Source organism: Lonchura striata, chromosome 1A, assembly GCF_050655825.1.
Source record: "Lonchura striata isolate lonStrDom1 chromosome 1A, ASM5065582v1, whole genome shotgun sequence".
NCBI lineage: Eukaryota > Metazoa > Chordata > Aves > Passeriformes > Estrildidae > Lonchura > Lonchura striata.
Genome location: NC_140741.1, coordinates 44,619,513 through 44,626,714, shown reverse-complemented (window position 1 = coordinate 44,626,714; position 7,202 = coordinate 44,619,513). Strand labels below are relative to the sequence as shown.

Genomic DNA, 7,202 nt, shown 5'->3' with positions numbered 1-7,202 from the left:
CTGTAAAATCAAAGTTAGATGCAGCCATGAAGTTGAGATGCTCTATATGTTGAGAAATAACTTATCCAGACAGCTGTCAGAAAAGGAACTAAAAAGAAAAAAATTCTTTTTCATTCTTTAGTAATGGATATTTAACCTGGGGCTTATCTTTACTATTACTAACATAGACCAAGACATATGGAAATACACATACATAACTACCCAGGGCAGGAAGAAAGAGCAGGGTCTGAAATAGTTGCAACCACAGGAAGAATGAAGAAGATGGTATGGTGGGTGTCACAAAGCTTCCACTGGTGATAGAACACTGGTTCTGCATAACTAGAAGACTAATGAAATGAGGAGACTGGAAAAAAAAAAAAAAGTTATGTCCAAAATGAAGGAAAGAGAGAGAGAAAGAGAGAAAAAGAGAGAATAAAAAAACTCCCCAAAATATCTAGAACATTAGAACATAAACCTGAAAAATAAGCTAACAAAAAACATACCTAGGAATTTTGGATAATTTTATCAGAGAAAAAGAACTTAATGGTAAATTATTAAAAAGGTCATAAAAATAAATTGCTTTTCATTTATAACCCTAATAGTGTCTGGATACAATATGCTAAGCTCCCTCAGCCACCAATTTATTGTGGCATTATTTTTATTTAGTATGATTTATTTTATGTTTATGAAATATTAAGGATGGGAGTTCTTCTAATAAGTATCTCTTAGGTATTAGTCAGGTTTGGAATTATAAGCACTCAGAATTTAAGAAAAGAGGACAGTTGTTTTGAGATGTTTAACTTTGTGAGATCAACTCAGAGGTGTTTTGTCCCCCCTTGGTGTTAAATGGAAAAAATTGCCCTTATTTTTTCTAGATCTTTAACCTTAATTTTGCTATGAAATTCCAGAAGCTTTTGAGGAGGCAAGTAAAAAATTAACATGAAAATATTAATACATTTTAATTACATTATATTAATACATTATAATTACATTTTAATTTTTGCCATGGAGTTAAAAATGTGAGAGAATCCACAAACAAACAAACAAACAAAAAAAAAAAACAAAACCACAAACAACAAGATGATAAATGCAACAGAACTTGTTTTATTCTTACTAACACAATGTGCAGGACAGCTCTCTCAATAGTTGTACTAGTTCTGTCCCTGGGTAAGATTTTAAAGGAGAAACCAACTTCAGTACAGTATATTTCATGAACAGGACCTGTCATTCATAGCTTCAGAAAACACTCTTTTGTGCAGCAGATGTTTTCTAGATGCAAAGTCCCCAGAGAGATTAATTAGCAATTGAATTCATTAATGAATGAATTCCAGCTTTCATCTGCCATAGTTCATAGATAGATATCAGTATTGCAACTTCCTATGGATATTTACAAGGAAATCATCTGTTCTATTTCTGTTTCCCCTTTACATTTTCACCTGGAACTGCTAAGAAAAAAATGACCATAACCACAGACACTCAGATATATAATTGGCTGATCGGGATAATCGGCTGTTTTGTATTCGGATTCAGCAAGCCTCTTACAAATTTTAGCAAAATTATATATGAGTTTATTACCTTGTAATACAGAAACTTTTTAAATAAATAGAAAAACCCCAACATTTATTCTGCAAACATGTACATATTTTTTACAAATAAACATTATCAAAATGCAAAAAAGAAATATTACTCAAATGTAAATATGAGGTATGCATTCATAAATTATTTTCACAAAAAATGTGAGATATAAATATAACAATCAAATGTTATATCTCTACAGACTTGTAAAACATTTGATCTACATGCAAGAGGACTCCATAGAAAAATGTGTTCATTTCACCCCACTCTTAAATATGGTGTATTAAATTTAAAAAAAAACCCACTAAATCTGTGGCAGAAAAATATCTTAAAAAATATAATCTTAGTTATTTGTTTTATTTTTTTTAATATTTAACTTTTGGTTACACAATTGCATATAAATGTAATTTGATCAAAATCAAAATGTTTTCTCTAGTTGTGAAAGCCAGATTAATGTTTACAGAGTAAATTTTCTAATAATCCAGCAAAGCTACACAATAGATAGTAGACTTCCATTGTATGCATGCAAGTATTTCCAATCGCTCCTAAGGAGCCACTTTCTTTCATTTGAAAAGTTATCAGATGCGTCATCCCAAAGGCAGGTGAAGATTGAACAGATTTCTTGATAGCAAGAAATAGCACATTGCTTTGAATTAAAAAAAATCACAAATGCTCCCTATTACACCAAATTCAATTTTCTTCTTCAAATCCTAAAAGGTTTTGAAAATTACTCCATTTCTGTAAATTTCAGAGACATGTCAAATTATAATTTTCAGTAAAATAACTTTGTTTATTCAAGTTAAATACAGTGACTTTCAGGAACCTTTATCTTTGGCATAATCTGTATCTCTTAAAATTCTACAATTAATTAAGGTGCACTTAATCACATTTAACTACAAAATTGCTAGTTCTTACTGAAATGAGGTTGCTGGAAAAGTTGTACTATTTTACTATTATTACTTCTAATGCCAGTGGTTTTAAAATTGAATTAAAATTAAATTTCAACAAGTTTAACAATGCACATTGGCACACAGTGCAAGTATTGCTGCAGATAACCACAGGAGTCTGTTTTAGGAACTGGCATATGACTCATCTTTGGGACACGCAGCAAAAGGCTAATATTCACAAATATCTTCTCCGAGTCTTTTGATATGGCTGTGGGAAATGATTAAGTTAAAAACACTTATCTCTATCATTTTCCTTTGTAAACAAAGACAGCATGTAAACAAAGGCTTTCAGAGATTGAGATGTGTTGACTAATAGTGTCATTAATCCTTCACATTCCACATGCCTGGACTTGAAGAATATATTTCTGATTGTAAACATGCAGCCTCTTAGAGTAAAAATAAGTAAATAGAGTTTACTCATAGAGTAACTCAATAGCCTCAGAGATGTTGAATCACTGAGCAGTTGGCAAATTGACTCAAGAAAGTTTGACTTTCATAATTCTCTGTGACAATGGGAATTTCTATGGGATTTTTCCAATCACGTATCTGTGACAATATTATCATACTCAATGCTGTACTGAGAATTATGTTAATCTAATTCTAATTCATTCTAATTGTGAAGTGTCCCATTAGGTAACATGACAAAAGATGGCCCCCACACAAGAGAAACGTTACAGTTTGTGACATTCAATTAAACAAATGAAGAAATGCAGGATGAATTTCATAAAAATATTTAGCAATAAATACAAAACATTTTTATGTTATTCATAGTAATTTTTCTACTAGTAAGGTAATATTGACCACAATTCTCTCCATTATTGAAAACCATACTTACTAAGATAAAAATTCCAGAATTTGTTTTGTATTGCTTTCAGCTTTAAAGAGCAACTTTCAAGAAGGTGAATTGGAATTATTGCATCTAATATCAAAAAAACAAACAAACAAACAAAAAGAAAAAAGTATGATCCTGTGGTTATACCATTTTGTCTACTACACATGTACAGAATAGTAATCATTATAGAAAAAGAAAAAAAAAATTAATTAGGTGACTTACAAAGGTCCAAAATTACCACTGAAATTAAACTGTATACAGCAGCTGCTTACCTGACAAAGTTTTTGGCAGATGCTTTTTGATATGAGAGTTCCTTTGATTTCTGCACACCTGGTTCTGGTGCATGCACCTGGACATGTGAAAATGCCTTTTGCCTGAGCATCAGTGAATTCTAAAGACTATAGGAATAATCTAAAGGTCCCTTGAGTTGTACACTGATACCTTTTCCTCATGTCTAATGATACTAACAGGAATCAGGCATTCATGAATGGAAGGCACAGGTTCTTGATAGTATGCAGTCTACACACCATAGTGATTAGACTCTCACAGTATTAAGTATATAGTTATTTCTCTATCTTGAATGGACTTGGAAAGTTCTAAAATTATATTCTTGTAATTTCTGTTTTTCTTACAGAAAAAGGTTTAGTAGGCTGGATAGCCTCCTCCTCAGGAAATAGTATGAAAAGCTGCAGTTTAATTGTTAGACTACTGACTGCCTTCAATGTTACTAAGCACAAGTCCACAAGCCCTTCTTCAGTTTGCTTTATACTGCTATTGAATGAACCACCACCACCAAAAACAACAGCAACAGCAACAATAACAGCAACTACAATAAAATACTGGTAGACCAAAATCTAAGAGTCCCTTTGGCATGAAAGGTTTAATATAAAACTATAAAATTCTTTTCTCATCTACTCCCTGCAGAACAAGGATCCAGCATCTCAACAATTACACAGGAGAGAAATAAAACACTCTTAGTCACTAGTCTTTCTGCTGGAGGTTAAGGAGCTTTCTTAGCATGCAGCACTTTGAATCCTAGTTTCCCCTGGAATGCTGAACAAAAGTATCTCATTAACAACTGTTTAGGTAATATGAAAACTACAAGCAAAACCCAAACTTCTTTTACCATTTCCAAAAAAAAAAAAAAAAAAAACAAAAAAACCCACAAAAATAAAACCCAACAAATCAAAAAAGAAAACACCAACACTAAGGAAATCCCCAAAACCAAAACCCCAACCCCCCCCAAAAAAAAAACCACCCAAAAAACAAACAAACAAACAAACAAAAACCCCCCAAAAAACAACAACAAAAAAACCCCCAACAGATACATTCCAAGTAGCAATACTCTGAATTTCAGGCTCTGGTTTCTAAGCAGTAGTTTTAATACTTGAGGTACAGTACAGAGTAATGCACAGTAGTCTGATGAGTAGCTCAGAGTCTGATCAAAACTTTAGAAAGGAAGAAGAATTTAAAGGCACAATGACTGCCTGTTTAACATGAAAGTACCTAAACATTTAATTGGATCTTGTATAATAAGATATTTCCAGGAAAATTTTCTAACATGCAACCATCTCTGCTTACATATAAGGACAAACACAGGAGAACAAAAAATTGGTCATGCCTTAACTGATAGGTTGCTCAAGTTACTATATTATTTTAGGAAAATTATTTTCCTTTTTCATTTCATTCAGCACCAAGTGGAGATTATTTTATGCTTTGACTCTGAGAAAAAGTGTTATTTAATTACTGACAGTACTAATTCCTGGATCATGCATATTTTCCTTGATAGTCTCCAGATTGAATGCCCTCACCTTTCCATTCATCCACACATTAGCTATAAGATCTGACAGGATCACAATACACAGTCATATGGTTACAGGGAACATAAATTAATACTTAACACTTAAGAAAGGAATTTATTTTTCATTGTAACACAAAATTTTACAAATGCAAATCAGAAGATTCTGCAGACACTGCATAGAACAAAAATTAGGTCCTACTCATGTGACGGAACTTGCTAATATTCTCTTAAACTGGAAAAATAGTCCTGAGGCCAGGGCAGGAGCTTCTGGCTGGAGCACTGGTGTCTGCCTATCCTGGCATTTCTGTGCTATTTCTTTGTCAAAAAATGGGTCTTTCAGCACCCCATGAGGTTACCATAAGCAGGGTCTGCAGAAGCTCTTGAAGAATGGTGGCACGAAACCTCCATTTTTCTTCCACTCCTCCAAACTTGAGTGAGATACAATTACAGGTGAATCTGTAAAGGTTTAGAACTCCTTTCACAGATTTGAGATCTCCTTATCATTCCACAAACAATTTGGCTAACAAGTACAGATATATCTGTACCTTACCCTTTACACACACTCTTCTGAGATTAGTTAAAAGAAGAAATACAGTTTGTAAATGTAATATTCTTTTCCTCTCTTCAAAGTAATTTTCTCAATCCCATCAAACACAACTAGTAAGACTGCATTTCTCAAGGTAAATAAAGATTTTATATTTTAGAGTGCATGCGGAACCCTGCTGGGACAGAAAAGAGTGCTCCTAGAAATACTAGCATTCTTTTTTGCCTCTATTTTACATTAACCCATTGCTTGAAGTGTCAGATAAGAACAGATATTTACAGATTTTTAATTAGAACTTTTTTTTTTAAATAAACTTTTCAATTATAGCATATACATATTTAACCTGTACCCTATGATGTATTCTTAAAGTGTTTTATGTTCTTACTAACACTTAAAAGCAAAAGCATTCAGATTCCATTAAATATGTATATGTGATTACATTGATCAAAAGTTTCAGGGTCTCATTAGAGTCAACAATAACAATTAGGAAGAGAAAAAGAACAATTAAAAACTCCACAAAAGAAGTAAAAAGAAAAATAATCTTGAAATATAATTATAGACTTAAGATTGAGCAAATAGGTAAGAGAAGATGAAGCATAAAGCAACAGCCATTTTTGTATAACTATGCTTCATTAAAATTAAATCAATAACCTGATCTCTTATTAATTAATTAGCTGAAAAAAGGCATTTTATACTAAAAGTATTTTTGTGTAGGAGATGTTGCTTAGGATTTTTTTGAGAACAACATCCAAGATAATGTTCCATTACTCATACTGCTAATAAAAAAAGGTAATCTCTCAATGGGTTATTTAGAAATACTTGTTTCTTTTAAAATAAACAGTATCATTCATTCTGTAATAATTGTTATTCTGTAATAATTTCAGATTTATTTCTTTCTGATTATTACAAAGGGAAAGCAAATTGTACTTTGTAAGCACATATTCCCTTAAGACATACAAGGATTAATTTATTACTTACATTTTTTGTTTTCAATTGTATAAATTATGAGGGGTGATGCAAAGACCAGTGATGGGAAGCACTTTTCAACTGTTAATGTAGAGATTTGAGTTCAGTACATGGATGGCAGTTATCCTTGTTCTATTTTCTCCAACCCCTCAACCCTTGCCCACACTGCAGTCATTTATATGTGCCAGTAAGAAATGAGAAAAAATTAGGAACAAGTGAAAACAAAAGGTTTTTTAAAAGTTGCTGAAGTGAATTCTGTGATTTGTCTTTCATGATGCTAAGAAAATAATTACAGTGGGACAGAGGATCTAAAAAGAATTTTGTAGTGATAGATGCATACGAATAAACTGAGAAGAAAATTAGTGACTAGAAAAAAACCTTGCAACTAAAAAAATTAAAGATTTTGAGACCAATTTGAAGATGTGTATATGAGTCAATTTCTGTACTGTTTTAGATTTATTTGATTATTCTCTTATACTTGGTTCAGAAGGATCTGATTCTTAACAATGACCAGTAGGAAACAATTACCATTACTTCTCTTTCACATCTGAGAAAGAG

At 32.0% G+C, this 7,202-nt stretch overlaps 1 long non-coding RNA gene across 1 annotated transcript in view; it reads right to left on the bottom strand.

The window, feature by feature from the left end:
- The window catches only part of LOC146763468 (uncharacterized), a 35,981-nt gene extending 28,779 nt beyond the window's left edge, over positions 1-7,202 (bottom strand). The window contains exon 1 of the long non-coding RNA XR_014951997.1: positions 3,337-7,202. This is a non-coding gene — a long non-coding RNA (uncharacterized LOC146763468). The remainder of the gene's footprint in view (positions 1-3,336) is intronic.